Here is an 18,521-nt window from a genome sequence, read left to right as displayed (position 1 = left end):
CACATTATAACATATAATTCTTGAATACAGGTCAAATGTAATCGTAAAAAATATTCTTCTCTGGACAGTAAATTAGGAAATTGTTCACAAAGAAGTCAAGTTGTCAGAGTTAGGCAATTTATAATGGAAGAAATGAATTTGTAGGTAGTCTGGAATTGACAATTTGTGGAATAGAGTTTGGGAAAGGCTTGAGGTGACCGAATTCTGGTTAGAAAGTATTTATGACACTAATATGACTTCATCCTCCCCAGATACTGGGGAAAGGAGAGGGAAGAAAAATTCTGCAGAGAAACCTGAGCAGAAGAAACAATTGTGATGGATGAGTAAAGGGGAGATCATACAATATGATTATGAGAAAATACTATAAGAGTGCAGCCCTGCCAGTGAACTATGAAATGCATGACCTTACACTCACAAAGACCATCATGCATAACTTTTTATTGTAGTTTCTATTAGATAATACACATTTAATATATGTTCACAAGATTATTTTACAAGCTAAAAGATGTTCAGGAGGACTGCTGTTTGTTTGTCATTTTTACTTCTCCCTGAAATTGTGCTCCTTTCAATCATCAGACATTCTCTTTCCACAATTTATTCTGCAATGTTTTGTTTACAACAGAAAACAACTCTTTATGTTTTTCGTTTCTCCTACATTTTGTTTTCTTTATCACTTTCATGTTACTGTTGCTTTACTACTTTTTTTTTTATTTCTGAGTATTTTATTAGGGAAAAACAATATTTATGGGATGACTCATCTCAAGTAGGTCTACTTTAATTTTTAACATGCACTCTAAAAGTTGATATCCTCTGTATCCTACTATGTATAGCTTCACAGACATACAATATAAAATAAAGAAAAAGATCTGGTAATAAGGCTACAGAAGAGTTATTATTTGTAAGACATTACTAAAATACAAAATCTCACATCCCTGCCAGGCAGTGGTGGTGCACGCCTTTAATCCCAGCATTTGGGAGGCAGAAGCAGGGGTATTTCTGAGTTCGAGGTCACCCCCCCCTGGTCTACAGAGTGAGTTTGAGGACAGCCAGGACTATACAGAGAAAACAACAACAACAACAAAACAAACAAACAAACAAACAAAAAACCTCACATTCCCAGATGTTAAGAATATTACAGCAATGAAAAGGGGTTGTGTCACAGTACACCTTCCAGACTTCAGCCTACAGTAACTTGGTCAATGAGAAAACTTGGATCAACAAGACCGCCATAATTCAACTCTCCCATAGACATATGTTCTCTTCTCTTCCCACCAACCCGTAATGTTAGCTGCCTTTATAGAGAGAGGGTTCAATCAAGACTCTGGGCATGCAGGCTAAACTAACAGGAGACGTTTCCCTGTCATGACCAATGGGCGCTCTTTCCACTGATGGCCGACTAGGACATCTTCTGTTACATATGCAGCTAGAGACACTTGCTCTGGGGGTGCTGATTAGTTCATATTGTTGTTCCACCTGTAGGGTTGCAGACCCCTTCAGCTCCTTGGGTACTTTCTCTAGCTCCTCTACTAGGGGCCCTGTGTTCCATCCAATAGCTGACTGTGAGCATCTACTTCTGTGTTTGTCAGGCACTGGCATAGCCTTACAAGAGACAGCTATATCAGGGTTCTTTCAACAAAATCTTGCTGGCATACTCAATAGTGTCTGGGTTAACTCCAACTATTGGCTAAACTAATCCTGCCATACAATGTTAAAGGGGAAGGTAGCTCCACCACACTTGGTGGTACATCCTCTACTCAGTTAGAAGGCTTATGCTAATCAATCAGGATCTGTACAAGAATAAACCGGTACTTGTGCTGGAATTTGAGTTAACTGAAGTTTCTTGCTTATGGACAGTGCAGAGGGCACAGGAAACAGACACTTAGCACATCCACGTGCTGCTCTTGCAAGCACTTTCATTCCATCTCCTACAAGTGCTCCCGAAAGAACAAAGCTTTAGGCATTGCTTCCTTATAAACAGTGACATGGAGCAAGAGTCATATCATTCTTCAGGGTTGGCTTATTCAACACACTAGAAACACTAACGGTAAAATCACAGAATAAAGCTCTCTCTCTTTCTGTTATAAAGTATTCTGACAAACAGGAAAATAAGGAAGAAAAGGGTTCATTTCAATGTGTAGGTTGCAGTCAGAACTCAGGCAGGAATTTAAGCAATGCTCACAGGCTCATAATTAGCTAGCTTTCTTAATGAGCCAGAGTCACCTGCATCAGGAATGCTGCTACCCTAAGTGGGCTACACCCACCCATTTCAGTTAGCAATCAAGACAATTTCCCAGAGACATTCTCACAGGTCAATCTGATCTTTGTCATTCACCAACATAGATTCACTTCTCACTCTTAGCTACATTGCCTTTGACAGACTTTAACTAGTCCACAAGGGATAAAATTAAGTTTATAATCTTGATTCTCTTAGTATTTTTCTTCCAGATAACTAGCATATAAAAGAATGAAGAATTGGTTTCTGAATCTGTAAGAAATAGATCAGGTCTTACAAAAACAGTGAGGTTAAGAGAAATAGTCTTTCTCTACACACATTCTTGCTTTTGTGTTTATGATAGTTTGGCATCAATTAATGTTAAAAATAAACAAAAATTGTCAGAAGGTAAGAAGAATATTACACACACACACACACACACACACACACAAGCATAAACACAAACAAATAAAGTAACAAAAACACACAGGAAAGAGAGTCTGTGAGCAAAGAAAACCATAAAATATTCTTATAATCAGTGGTGTAACATTGTTTAGTATCTGACTTGCTTGACAGACATTTTCGTTATCCTATAAAAAGCAAAGGTCCTTTCAGATACCTGTAGCTTAAAGTGATGGCTACAAATCTGAACCATGTTTGTTTTCCAATAATCTGAAAATTGTTACCTCTGGAAAGAAAAGTTTACGATAACTCATCATAGATTTACCTATGACTACCATTAAATAGTTCTTTGTTTCTGGAAAGTAAACGACAGGATTAGTGGAACGTGAATTGCATAATACACATACACACACACACACACACACACACACACACATACACACACACACACACAATTAATCTCAAGACTTACTGAACTCAACTATCAAGGGTCATGTTGTATTCATATGCTTCTGGTGTTCAAAACAAAAACGGGAATCCACAGATTTGAGTTAATAGGCATGTTAAATATTTATTAAAATAAAATCTGGAATGTAAATTATAATATGTATTCTCTCTCTCTCTTTCTCTCTCTCTCTCTCACACACACACATGCACACATTGAAACAGGTGCTTGCCAAATGCCTCAGGCTAGCCTGGAAATCAACTGTGAATTTCAATTTGATATCAAACTCATAAAGCTACTCTGCCTCAGCCTCCCAAGTGGTGACATTTTGGGCGTGCAACGCTAATCCTCAGCTTTAAATTCTAATATATTATTATAGTTATTTAATGTAGTAGTTTGATGATATAACTATTGAAAGGGTAAAATTCGCAATACAACCCCACCTGCAGAACATGGATTTACAAATTCTATACTCATTTATAAGAAAATAATGATTCAACCCTGGTCTCCTCTAAATCACAATGGGATAAGAGTGGAAAACTAGTAAACATGCCTTTCTCTGGTCCCTTGACATTTAGCATTTCCTTCACTATGCAACTTTTAGACATGAATGGAATTATATTGCACCTAGAATTGGAATCAGACTACATGTCTCTTAACCCTATCTCATATTAATTCATATAATTCATATAATATATACTAACTATAAGCAAGCTAATGATTGACAGACCCATGAAGTGTGGTGGCTCCCACTAGGCCACACTTGAGCGTTAGTGAGAGTGAATGAGTAAAAATGTCACAGAGAGAATCTTCAAGATGAAAGAAATTGAAGAGGTTTAGGCGTCCATGGTGAGGCGGTCACATGTGGTCAATCATGGTTGAGACTGAACTTCACACTCAGAAACTGGAAGAAATTGGACAAAGTATTTTTGTACTCAAATACGAATGTTCTCCCTGGTCATTGCTTGGATACCATTGATCTGACTACCTATGGCCTATAGTTTTAACTTCTGCCATTAAATGCAGAGTACTTTTTGAGCTGATGAATTGTAGATGGTATCTCTTTACTCTTTTATAAGTGGTCAGCTACTGATTTGCATATCTTTTATTTAGGTATATGGGAGGGATATTTATACACATTTTGACCATGGCTGTGATCTCAATGTTTTATATTGTTAAATTAAATACAGTAAATTTTGTAATCATATGGCAGTAATTTGAGTATGAAAGAATTCAGCAGATAATCATCACAATTTGATAGACAGATGTTTCATATTTCAGTGAGAAAGCTTCTGGATATTCAAATATTAAAGGAAAGTCTGGTGTCTTTGTTTTCCACTGAAATTCAGAAAATCAAAAACAGATTTTCAAATCTTATGCATAAAATCCATAGCATGTTTTAATAAATGGCATTATCTCAATGGAAAGAAAGTGGTTTTATAGTCACTCAAGAAATTATTGTCCTGTACGATGGCAGTATAGAACAGAGAAATATCTAAGAACTTTGAATAATCTTTCACTATTATGGGCTTTACTACCTTACATTAAATAACAAAAAGAGAGTCACCTTTTGACTGTGATCTATTAACAATAATTTATTAAATTCATTGGTCTGTAAATGCTCCTAGGCTTCCTCAGTGATTTACTCACTTAGATGTGCCGCACATAATCCTCAAATGTGTGGATTAAAATTTTCCCATTTTCTTCCCCAGGGGAACCTTGAGGAGTTGCACACTTTCCATCCCCAGTCACTGCTCCCCTTCGGGGGAGGGTCTTACTTGGTAAGTCTTACACAATTTTCTTTGTGAACTTGGTTTTGTGAAATCTGTGTGCCTATGTAGAAAAGAAATAAAGCTGCCAAAATCATTCACTAATTACAGCATTATTTTAAAGGCGGGGGGGGGTGTGATAATAACTCTGCTGCTCTTTTCAATTATTCTAATAATAAAAGCTTTATGAAACCTGCAGTTGTAAAATTCAAATTATATGCTAAAATAGATACAATGATTTTTCTGATTCTAGAAATATCTAGACTTATGTTATCATTGCTGAAAACTTTTCTTTAGATAGTTTGTTCACAATAGGCTAGATTATAAGCAACTGTGGAAGAAGCATTCTTCAAGAGAGCTAAAGCTACAATCATATTCACATTCTTCTCCAGGTGTTATGAGTATATTGTTCAGGACACTATAGATTAAATTATCTAAACAGAAGATCAAAGAATCTTTTTTTTGTTTTGTTTTGTTTTGTTTTTTTCGAGACAGGGTTTCTCTATGTAGCTCTGGCTGTCCTGGAACTCACTCTGTAGACCGGGCTGACCTCGAACTCAGAAATCCGCCTGCCTCTGCCTCCTGAGTGAATCCTCCCACTTCAGTCTCTGAATGCAGGGATCTAAGGTATACACTACCCTGACTTTCTTTATTCACTAGAAACCTTTTTTTTTTAAGGTCACCTAATTTTTATTACATGTGTATGTGTGTATAAGTATAGGTACATACACATGTAAGTGTAGTTGCCCTTGGAATCTCAAAGTGGGCATCTTTTCTCTAGGAGCTTGACTTATGGGCAGTTGTGCACCACCTACCACGAATGCTAGGAACTCAACTGGTGTCTTTGCAAGCTGCATGCTCTCTCAAACACTTAGCTACCTCTACTACTCTAATCACTAGAAACTTGGAAGAGATATGTACTCATTTATAATTATAAATGCTAAGCTTGAGGATGAGAAATTGGCCTGGGAATTTGAAATCCTTGCTCGAAGGGTATAGAAATGGAAGGGAGCATTTTATCCTCAGCATTCACACAAACATTGGATATTCTTGGTGAGCCTGCCTAAAATTCAGGCTTCAGAAGGTAAAGAAAGATGGGTAATATCCAGACCACGGTGGTCTGTAAGAATAGGCATATGGACAAGCTGCAAGTGAGAGACCTCACCTTAACAACAAGGTGAAAGATTGATTGGGAATAATTCCTGACCCACCTCAGGTCTCATTTGCATATTGGCAAACTCATACATGTGCACTCAACCACACATAAAACATGTACACACAAATATAAACACTATACACTGAAACATCTTTTGAAAATTAAATGGAATTGACACTGTGTGACACATGTCGTGGGGGGAAGTGTATTTTTACAATTATATATTGTAAGGAAATGGCTGTTCTGGATGAACACTTGAAGAGCCTTAAAGCAGCACCTGGTAAACATATCTTAATAAATCACTTTGGGGAAGTTGGGGGAGTAGGAGAATTCCAGAATGGCTATTCCAGAAAATTAAATAGCCAAATGATTGCGAAAGAAACCTGATTATCACAGGGACTATCTCCAAAGTATTTCTTTAGGTCAATTTGTAGATCTACACTACTCTTGCTGTGTGGTTAGATCCCTTAGTGAGATTGGCTCTGTGCTGTTGTTGTTTCATTGTTTTTGTTCCTTCCTTCCTTTCTTCTTTCCTTTCATTCTTATTTCTTCATTTTTATCAGGTATTACTCTGTAATGGAAAGGTATTCATATAAAATGAGAGTAGTGATAATCCCTTTGAACAATGTCTCTGCAAACATGAAACTGGAGTACATCTGACTTGCTTCTCATGGGGCACCAGATAACATTCTCTAGATATTGTTATGGGTTCCATATTCTTACCACCTATGGCAGGAGCTCATATTTGATGAATCAGACCCCTTCTTAAGTCTAAAAGAAGCAGTTTGGATATTAAATGATATATTCAGGCACTCCAGATTTTCTAAACACCATTATCCTGTAATATTACTGAATACACATCCTACTTATCTAAATTTTCTTCTCATTCGGGACTAAATACTGCTAATACAATTTAAAATCTATTTAAAATTTTGTTACCAAGAAATGAATTTTCCATTTCTCATACCTTCAGAAATCTAATACTTCTCTGAAATGAAAATCTATTTTCTCCATATTATTGCTCTATAAAACTTAAAATAAAATTATCCTAGGACAACCGTTGGAGTTCTAAATTCCCATATTTCCCAATCCTGTGCACACACAGATGAAGCATCATCTAAAACTCCTATATATCAGGAGTAAATTTCTCTCTTACAAGTTGGAACACATGTTGTCTAACACATTTTAAAAATATGTTTTCTCTTCTATAGAGATAGAAATTATCTATGACCTTCATCTAGGCAGACTAACAGATTCATTAATTTTACTACTTCATTTTCCATTTACCCTTTGTTCCTCAGTATTGTCAGTAGTGAAACACTTAACAATGTTATTTGAGCATCTATTATTAACCACATGCATAAATTCTATGTAACAGCAAGTTAGTTTATCACCCTTCTAGAACATAATGGAGATTTAAGCAGCAGTGTGCAAGGTTTCTGATGAAGCAATCAACCACAAACCAAATAGCACAACCATAACAATCACTTATGGGGCTAAAGAGTTGTCTCAGCTCTGTATATCACTTGCTGTATATCCGGAGGACTGAAGTCTCCAGACGGGGTAATAGAAACATAACACAAATTGTCTCCAAGAAAAACAAGTACACTTAACCTCTGAACCATCTCCCTGTCCCTAGTCGGGATTTTCTTAGTATGTGGAAAACCATGGGTGGCTTCTGTTTTTTTCCTCTCATATGCCACTAATACAGTTAACTCTTTCTTTCCCTTGACTTTTTCCAGTCAAAGATATCTCTTCCAGGAGTTGGCATTTGCTTTGATCTTCTCTTAGTTATCTGCCCTCATCACTTAATAGATTCCCTGATAAACTCATCTAATCTTATTGTGGGAGTGATTCACAGCTCAGAACACGCGAATTAATATATCCTTGTTCCTGAGATCTCAGCAGGTTTATTTCTCCCAATGATCACTTCTTAACTTGGGATACATTAAAATTTAACTCACATTTTCCCTCTAGGAAAACTCTTATCCTTCCCATTCCTATGAATTTATGGGGCTACTTCCCCAGGAAGAAAGCTTTCAATTCCTTCAAATTTTCTTGTCCTTTTCAATTTTCTCAATAACAATGTTGAGGATAAGGAAACTATTTCCGAGCAGGAAACTGTCTTATGGTTTCCTTATGCTGACATAAAACACTATAATGAAGAACAACTTGAGCAGGAGAGTATTATTTCATATTATACTTCCAAACCTCAGTCCGTTCTCAAAGGAAGTCAAGGCAGGATTTCAAGTCAAGAACCTGGAGACAGGATTAAAGCAGAAGCCAGGGGGCACTGTTGCCTTCTGGCCACTTCTCAATATTTTGTTTAGCCCGCTTTCTTACCTATCCAAAGACCAGTATTCTAGGAGTAATATCTCCCATGTTGGGCTGAGAACTTTCACATCAATCGTTCATCAAGAAAATACCTTACAGGAGGTGGTGTTTTTTTAATGAAGGTTTCTACTTCCAAGTTGCCTGAGCTTTTACCACATTTACTAAACACTAAGCAGGAAAGAGATCATGCTAGCATATTTCTTCATTAAATCTGGTTCATTTTTATTGTACATTTCAATAGCTTTAATAGCTTTAGTACTTTTAATACTATTTAAATGTTTCTTACAAATGTTTGTTTAACACTAAGTATCCACAAACTATGGATTCAACTAACCTATGGATTGAAAATTTAGAAAACTTGTTTCTATACAGAACATACAAAATCTCTTCTATTCTTGTAATTATTCATTTTCTAAACAATTCAGTGTAAAAATTCACACAGCATTCAAAGTGAAATCAGAATTAAAAGAAATCCCAGGATACTTCAGATCATATATTATAATATGTTCAGATTTTATGCACACTACACAGTTTATTTTATAATGGACTTCAACATTGATGGTTTGTAGTATTCACAAAGAATTCTGAAACAAAAATTGAGGAAACAGAACTTTGTATCCTATAACCCTGAAAAACTTTACATGTTCCTGCATATAGGGATATCAAAGATAACATAGTTAAAAAAAAACTATGTGCTGTATAAAAATGTGCCTCACTATATGAATTAAATATATTAAATTTAAAATTAATATTAATTTATTCCTCTCATTCTTTACAATCTAATAACACACTTATCAATATGTTTTGTTAGACCCATACACAAATTTACCATGGCCAAAATATGAAATGAATAATACATAGGGCTTCTCTCTGGAGTGCTGGCCTGTATTTATAAATTAGGGACTCAATTTTCACTGTCACCATAAAGAATGCCACATACTATATATCACGTATCCCCTCTCCCCCAGAACTAATGCTTGTTTTAATCTGAAATAAATGTTTTTGAATTTATAACAGAAGTTCTTATCCATTCATTTCTGATACTAATTAGGTTACTTTCCTCCATATATATACCTAAGGTAATAATTGCATCCCATTGCATGGATGGCCATTTATAGTACAGTACTTTCCAACATGCTAGCTATTTTCAGGAAACTGACCTCACAATTCCTATCAATGGTCTGAGGGAACTGAATTAATAGAAGGATTTACCCCCTTTTATTTATTCTACTATGGCCAATTCTCCAGAGGAGTGCTTCATATTGCAGACAATGCATTCTTGGGTTTGCTGGCTGGCTTAATGGGATGTTAACATCGATTGGTGCTATTTCTTTGTCACCTGAGAACAACTGTAGGTTTTGTGGTGTGCTACTGTTTCATAGGCTTCTCACATCTGTTCTAAAGTTTGACATCACTAAACCAAATTTCTTCCATGCTTACTGGACCACAACTTCCTCTTCTTGAGGAACGAGTTCTTGTAAATGTATAATGTACCTGGAATCCAAACCACACCATGTTGGCTATGTCAAGCCTGTAACAGATAATACTGGAAACTCTGAAAGCATAGCTAGTGCAGACTTGTGCTGTTGTGAAATCATTGCCCTCTACTGAAGTCAGGTCTATCATAACTTGGTAAAACTGAGAATAGACAGAGGGGAAAAAATGAGTTTATATTTGTACTGCAGCCATTTTAAACTCACTCTATTTGGAAAGATTCTTCTCTTTCTTGAGAAACTAAATCAGGATCCTGGACCTTTTTTTTTTTTTTTGTAACTTTTAAAGAACTAAAAAGGTCCGTAAATCATTTTAAATATTTAGAATTATATTAATTTCTACTAAATTCCTGGTTACTCCACGTTGAGATTTTACTTTCCTTTCTGCCCAAGTGAGTTAGATTCTTAAACAGTCTATAAGCACCAATTGACCAGGTTTCTTCTGGTCTCTCTAGCCTTCAGCCTTGCATACTAAAGGCAGGTTTAGAGTGTTGTATCACAGTCAGAAATAGTATGGTATGCAATAAAGTCTGAATGGATAGTCCTGGCCAGGACTGGTAGATATCTGGAGCTAGTATTTGTCATCAGTTCATTCGGGATATCTCCAGAAAAAGCATCTATCTCTATAGATATAGCAGTGCTGGTGATTTGAGAAGACATTCAGAAGACCCTCTTAAACCATTCTCTAGCAAACTGAACCATGCCTCACCTCTCCATTGTCTTGATATCTCTTCTCTGCCTGGCCCTCTTCTATTCCAAGTTTTTTTTTTCTTTTATTGGATATTTTCTTTATTTACATTTCAAATGTTATTTCCTTTCCAGTTCTCCCCTCTGGAAACCCCCTATCCCATGCGCCCTCCCTCTGCCTCTCTGAGGGTGCTCCCAAACCCACCCACTCACTACCACCTTCCCTACATCTGGGCATCAAACCCCCTCAGGCCCAAGAGCCAATCCTCCCACTTATGTCTATTTGGTTGCTGCCATGGGTATCTCCGTGTATACACATTGGTTTGTGGTCCAGACCCCAGATGCTCTGCAGGGTCTGGCCAGCTGACACTGTTGCTTCCCCCATGGGGCTACAAATGCACTCAGCTCCTTCATTTCCTTCTCCAACTGATCCATTGGGCACCCCACCCCAGTCCAATAGTTGGCTGGGAGAGTCCCCATCTGAATTAGACAGGTTCTGGAAGAACCTGTCATAAGAAAGCCATAAGGCTCCAGTCAGCAAGCACTTCTAGGCATCCACAATAGCATCCAGGTTAGGTGACTATATATGGGATGGACCCCCAGGTGGGGTAGTTTCTGGATGGTTTTTCCTTCAGTCTCTACTGCATACTTTGTCCCCATATTTACTCCTATGAGTATTTCTTTCCCCCTTCTAAAAAGGACTGAAGCATCCACACTTTGGTTTTCCTTCTTCACAAGCTTCATGTGGTCTGCGAATTGTACATTGGGTATTGTGAAATTTTGTGCTAATATTCACTTATCAATGAGTGGATACTATGTGTGTTGTTTTGTGACTGGGATACCTCATTCAGGATGATATTTTCAAGTTCCATCCATTTTGACTGTGAATTTCATAAAGTCATTGTTTTTAATAGCTGAGTAGTATTCCATTCTGTAAATGAACCACATTTTCTGTACCCATTCCTCTGTTTGAGGACATATAGGTTCTTTCCAGACTCTGGCTATTATAAGTATGGATATTATGAACATAGTGGATCATGTGTCCTTATTCAATGTTGAAGTATCATCTGGGTATATGCCCAGGATTGGTGTAGCTGGGTCATCAGGTAATACCATGTCCAGTTTTCTGAAGGACTACCAGACTCATTTCCAGGTCAAACCAGCTTGTAATCCCAACAGTAATGAGGAGTGTTTCTCCACATCCTCATCAGCATTGCAATCACCTGAGGTTTTGATCTTAATCATTCTAACTGGTGTGAGGTGGAATCTCAGTGTCATTTTGATTTGTAATTTTCTGGTGACTAAAGATGTTGAACATTTCTTTAGGTGCTTCTAGGCCATTCCAGTTTCCTCAGTTGAGAATTCTCTGTTTATCTCTGTTCCCCATTTTTTAATAGGATTATTTGATTCTCTGGAGTCTAACTTCTTGTTTTCTTTGTATATATTGGATATAAGCCCTCTACCAGATGTAGAGTTGGTAAAGATCTTTTCCCAATCTGTTGGTTGCTGTTTTGTCCTATTGACAGTGTCCTTTGCCTTACAAAAGCTTTTCAATTTTATCAGGTCCCATTTGTCAGTTCTTGATCTTAGAGCATAGGCTATTGGTGTTCTGTTCAGGAAAATTTTCCCTGTGCCCAAGTGCTCAAAGATCTTCCCTGGTTTTTTTTCTATTAGTTTCAGTGTATCTGATTTTATATGGAGACCCTTGATCCATTGGACTTGAGCTTTGTACAAGGAGATAAGGATGGATCAATTTGCATTCTTGTACCTGCTGACCACCAGTTGAACCAGCACCATTTCCTGAAAATCTTGTCTTTTTTCCACTGTAAGGTTTTAGCTCCAATGTCAAAGATCAAGTGACCATAGGTATGTGGGTTCATTTCTGGATCTTCAATTTTATTCCAGTTATCTGCCTACCATTCACTGTACCATTAACATGTATTTTTATTAATATTGCTCTGAAGTAGAGCTTGAGGTCAGGGATGGTGATTACCCCAGAATTTCTTTTATTGTTGAGAATATTTTTCTCTATCCTGGGTTTTTGATATTTCAAATGAATTTGCAAATTTCTCTTTCTAATTCTATGAAGAATTGAATTGGAGTTTTGATGGGGATTGCATTGAATGTGGAGATTGCTTTCTGCAAGATGGCCATTTTTACTATATTAATCTTGCCAATCAATGAGCATGGGAGATCTTTCCATCTTCTGAGGTCTTCTTCAGTTTCTTTCTTCAGAGACTTAAAGAAGAAGTTTGGTTAGAGACACAGTAAGATATTATATTGTTTGTGACTATTGTGAAGGGTGTTTGTCTTAGTTAGGGTTTATATTCCTGCACAAACATGATTACCAAGTACCAAGTTGGGGAGGAAAGGGTTTATTCAGCTTACACTTTCCACATTGCTGTTGATCACCAAAGGATGTCAGGACTGGAACTCAAACAGGTCAGGAAGCAGGAGCTGATGCAGAGGCCATGGAGGAATGTTACTTACTGGCTTGCTTCCTCTGGCTTGCTCAGCTTGCTTTCTTATAGAACCCAAGACTTCCAGCCCTGAGATAGCACCACCCACAAGGGGCCCTCCCCCCTTGATCACTAATTGAGAAAATGCTTTACAGCTGGATCTCATGGAGGCAAGTCCCCAACTGAAGCTCCTTTCTCTGTGATAACTCCAGCCTGTGTAAAGTTGACCCACAAAATCAGCCAGTATAGTGTTCTTTCCCTAATTTCTTTCTCACCCCATTTTTCCTTTGAGTATAGGAAGGCTACTTATTTGTTTGAATTAATTTTATACCCAGCCATGTTTGCTGAAGTTATCATTTTTTGGAGTTCTCTGGTGGAATTTTGGGGGTCACTAAAGTATACTCTTATAATCTGCAAATAATGACACTTTTGACTTCTTCTCCAATTTTTATCTCTTTGAAATACTTTTGCTCTCTAATTGCTCTAACTAGAACTTCAAATGCTGTATTGAATAGGTAGGGAGAAAGTGGACAGTCTTGTCTAGTTCCTGATTTTAGTGGAATTGCTTCAAGTTTCTCTCCATTTAGTTTGAGGTTGGCTACTGTTTGCAGTATATTGCTTTTACTATGTTTAGGAATAGGACTTAAATTCCTGATCTTTCCAAGACTTTTGACATAAAAGAATGTTGAATTTTGTCAAATAATTTTCAGCATTTGATGAAATGATCATGTGTTTTTTATTTCCTTTGAGTTTGTTTATGTAGTGCATTACGTTAATAGAATTTCTTGTATTCCTGCATCACTGGGATGAAGCCTACTTGATCATGATGGATGATTGTTTTGAAGTGTTCTTGGACTCAGATGGTGAGAATTTATTGAGTATTTTTGCATTTTTATTCATATGGGAAATTGGTCTGAATTTCTCTTTCTTTGCTCAGTCTTTGTGTGTTTTCGTATCAGCACAACTGTGGCTTCATAGAACAAATTTGGTACTGTTCCTTCAGTTTTTTATTTTGTGGAAGAGTTTGAAGAGTATTGATATTTGGTCTTCTTGGAAGGTCTAATAGAATTCTGCAATAAACCCATCTGGCCCTGTGCTTTTTTTGGTTGGGGAACTTTTAATGACTGCTTCTCTTTCTTTAGGGGTTATGGGACTATTTATCTGATCCTGTTTTAACTTTGGTATTTGGTATCTGTCTAGAAAATTGACCATTTAATGCAGATTTTCCAGTTTTCTTGAGTATAGTCTTTTGTAGTAGAACCTGATAATTTTTTTTTTTTTACTTTCCTCAGTTTCTGGTGTTATATCTCCCTTTTCATTCCCAATTTTGTTTATTTGGATACTGTCTCTTTGCTCTCTGGTTAGTCTGGCTAAGGGTATGTCTATCTTGTTGATTTCCTCAAAGAAACAGCTCCTGGTTTTGTTGATTCTTTTTATTGTTCTTTTTGTTTCTAATTGGTTGATTTAAGCCCTGAGTTTGATTATTTTCTGCCATCTACTCCTCTTGGGTGCATTTTCTTCTTTTTGTTCTAGAGCTTTCAGGTATGCTGTAAAGCTACTACTGTATGTTTTCTCCAGTTTCTTTTTGGAGACACAAAGACCTATGAGTTTGCCTCTTAACACCACTTTCATTGTGTCCCATAAGTTGGCGTATGTTGTGCCTTCATTTTCATTAAACTCTAAAAAGTCTTATATTTCTTTCATTTTCTCTTCCTTGACCAATTTATCATTGAGTAGATCATTGATCAGCTTCCTTTTGTATGTGAGCTTAGTGTTGTTTTCCTTGTTATTGAAGACCAGCCTTAGTCTGGTAATTGATAGTTTTACTGGGTATAGTAGCCTGGGCTGGCATTTGTGTTCTCTTAGGGTGTGTATGACATCTACCCAAGATCTTCTAGCTTTCATAGTCTCTGGTGAGAAGTCTGGTGTAATTTTGATAGGCTTGCCTTTATATGTTACTTGGCCTTTTTTCCATACTGCTTCTAATATTCTTTCTTTGTTTTGTGCATTTGGTGTTTGGGTCTATGATGTAACAGGATGAATTCCTTTTTTGGTTTAATCTATTTGGAGTTATGTAGCCCTCCCGTATGTTTATGGGCATCTCTTTCTTTAGTTTAGGGAAGTTTTCTATAAATGTTTGAGGATATTTACTTGCTCTTTATGTTGGGATTCTTCACTTTTTTTCTATACCAATTATCCTTAGGTTTGCTCTTCTCACTGTGTTCTGGATTTCCTGGATGCTTTGAGTTAGGAGTGTTTTTGCATTTTGATTTTATTTGACTGTTTTGTCAATGTTTTCTATGGTATCTTCTGAACCAGAAATTCTCTCTTCTATCTCTTGTTCTCTGATGGTGATGTTTGTGTCTATGATGCCTGATCTCTTTCCTTGGTTTTATATCTCCAGAGTTGTCTTCCTTTGTGATTTCTTTATTGCTTCTATTTCCATTTTTAGGTCCTGGATGGTTTTGTTCAATTCCTTCACCTGCTTGGTTGTATTTTCCTGTAATTCTTTAAGGTATCTTCATGTTTCCTCTATAAGGGCTTCTACCTGTTTACATGCATTCTCCTATATTTCCTTAAGGCATTATTTATGTCCTTCTTAAAGTCCTTAACATCAGCATGAAATGTGATTTGATCACTTTTCATGATGTGATCATGGTCAGATGTCATCAGAGTCTTGCTTTTCTGGTGTGTTGGGTTATCCAGGGCTTTCTCTGGTGGGAGAACTGGGTCCCGATGATGCCAAGTAGACTTGGTTTCTCTTGCTTATGTTCTTGCTCTTGCTTCTTGCCATCTGGTTATCTCTGGTGTTAGTTGTTCTTGTTGTCTCTGCCTATGGCTTTTCCCTCCTGCAACCGTGTGTGTCAGTACTCCTGGGAGATCAGTGGTGTGGAGAAGATATAGCACAGGGTAAGCCATGGGGCAAAGACAGAAACTTTAAGGATTCTATTCCCAGCTGCTCCTTGGTTTCTGTGTTCTGATGATTCTGGGAGGGCCCCTCTTGAGCCAGGAATTTTGAGCAGAAGTGGTGGTCTTACCTGTGCTCTCAGATGTGTCAGCACTCTTGGGAGACCAGTTCTCTTCCTGTGGTATTTATGTATGGAGCGCTGTGGCACAGGATCAGCACCCCCTTTTAAAGTTCTTTTCACTCTTTGCATTTACAAAATGCAAAATAACTTTATCAAAGTTATTCTATTGTCCAATTGTCCATTTTTATTCTGTGTTATTCTTTTATTGAAATTCTTGGCTCATGTGTAAATTTTGAAAAAAATCAATGAATTATTATTTTAATATAATTCTTTCTTCAGCAAAGACTCCAGGAAGTTTCTTATTTCCTTAAAGTAAGAAGAGGTATTTAAAAGATAACTAAATTTTACCTATCTCTTTGACCGGCAATAATAGATCTCTATTGTGAATTCTTTCATCATTAAAGTTGCTAAGAATCTACTAAATCTACCATAAGGTTATATGTGAAATAGTTGCTATTGTGCTTATTTCAAATGCTTTTACTTTCATCTATATTATCTACAATAGAATTTCTTAATGGTAAAAATAATTTGAAAATCCCCCTGTAGGGCATGAAAAACTAAAAACTTGTTACACCAGTGATAGAAAACTTGGGGAAAGTGAACTGCTTTTATCTGCTTACAAGGCAGAATATCATACAGAGTTTTATGTTTTCCTTCAGATATCATCTTATGAAAGTCCATTTTATACATTCAATGAAGATTTTAGGAGTTAGTCATCATAAAGGGTTTCATATAATCTCCCCAACACTCAAGACCCAGACATAAAAATCAACATATAGAAATGGTTGTCAAAGGAAAACTACTTTCTCTAATGGAAGTAAATCTATATGACTCTATTAATAAAATATTGTGTAAAGTTATTACAAAAGAAATTTAAATTACAAATGATTATCATAATTTATAGATTTTAAACTATTTGTTATCTTCTATTGAATATATTATATGTCATTGAGAAAACAAATAGTATACTCATAGAACATTTGAAATATTATTACATTATTTAAATAGTAGGTAATATATGAATTACTGAAGTAATTCATAAAATTCTTAACATAAAATAGTTAATAAGTACTAATAAAAGCTTATGTCATAAAAAATGTGCATTTTGAAACACCTCACAGTAGTGTCCTCTCAAACCCAGATATATAAGCATGAATATAGCTGTTAAGAATATACATATGTTCTTCTTTTTAATAAGTTGACTTTTATTGGGCCAGATGTATTTAATTTGAGCTTAGAATCTAGAGTCATTTTTATTTTTGCCTTAATTTGCAATGAAGTATGGTAATTGAATTGCTATGGTTGGTAAGAATCAGAACTGAAGACTTACTAAAACTGAGAAAGTTGATTTTACATAGTGCTGTTATGAATTCCATATATTATTAGAATATAGGGAGTGCTATGCATGTAGTCTGGCAAAATGCATGTGCATTTCTGATCATATGGAAAAACATGGGAAAGAATAGTAGCAAATATAAAAGTTTTGTGAGTTGCCAACAGGTTAGAGGCAAAAATATTAGAATCATTTGGAGAAAATATGTAGTTTAACTTTGTCCAAGTTTATGGAAGAAATGATATACTAAGTTGGGTTTGTTTTGACTGGAAGTGGACAGGGTCCTTACTTTTAAGTGTACAGTACCAATTATAAAGAGCACCTAACTATAATTCTGCCCTTGAGGATGCTTCGATGGCTCCTGTACTGGAAAAATTTGCAGGAAACTGGAATGAACAAAGAGTCTCTATTTTTAATGATTATTCATCTCTCATATATTATATCCAAACTGTAGTTTCGGCTCCTCCCTCCTCCTTAGCTCTCCACTATCCTCTGCTTGCTTCTTCTGTCTCTTAAATCTATCCCCTTCCATCAGAGAAGAGCAGTCCTCCCAGGAGCATGAACTAAATAGTATAACAGGCAAAAATAAGACCAGGCACATACCATCATTTCAAGACTGGACTTGGTAATTCAGTAGAAGAAAAGAGGTCCCACAAGTAGGTATAAAGTCAGGAACAGCCCTCACTCCCACTGTTGAAATTTCCACAATAACAGCAAACTGTTCAGCCATACCATATATACAGAAGGCCTACTAGGTCAGACCCCTATAGTTTCCCTGATATCTGCAATTCTCATGAGTCCCATTCAATAGATTCTATGGGCTGTGCTCTTCTGCTGTATCCATGACCTCTCTGGTTTCTCCAATCCTTGTGCCCTATCCTCCATAGGACTGTCTGAGTTCTGCCTAAAATATGGATGTGGTACTTTGAATCTGTTCTCATCAGTTAGACATTTCTGCTAAGCTCTGGTACCAGTACATTGTGCAGGCAGGACAATCTGTACATCAAAGATTTTGTGACTGGGTTTGTGTCCCAATCCTTCCACTTGACAGGTTACAGAAGATGGCCTGTTCAGGCCAATCTCTACCATTAGTAAGAGTCTTTGCTATGGTAGCTCTCATAAATTCCATAGAATTTCCATTGCAGTGGATTTCCACCTCATCCTGAAATGCCCCTAAACCCCAGTTATTACTCCTAGTATTT

The 18,521-nt window shown here is 36.6% G+C and overlaps 1 protein-coding gene across 5 annotated transcripts in view; it reads left to right on the top strand.

The window, feature by feature from the left end:
- Ptprd (protein tyrosine phosphatase, receptor type, D) overlaps window positions 1-18,521 on the top strand; it is a 2,270,506-nt gene that overhangs the window by 574,592 nt on the left and 1,677,393 nt on the right. For all 5 annotated transcript variants that reach the window (NR_160919.1, XM_017320046.2, XM_030253324.1 and 2 more), the window contains exon 3: window positions 4,772-4,840. The gene's annotated coding sequence lies outside the window, so the exon portion shown is untranslated. The remainder of the gene's footprint in view (window positions 1-4,771; window positions 4,841-18,521) is intronic.

Source organism: Mus musculus, chromosome 4 (assembly GCF_000001635.26).
Source record: "Mus musculus strain C57BL/6J chromosome 4, GRCm38.p6 C57BL/6J".
Lineage (NCBI taxonomy): Eukaryota > Metazoa > Chordata > Mammalia > Rodentia > Muridae > Mus > Mus musculus.
Note: the sequence above shows the minus strand (reverse complement) of the source record. Positions and strands in the feature narration are given on the sequence as shown.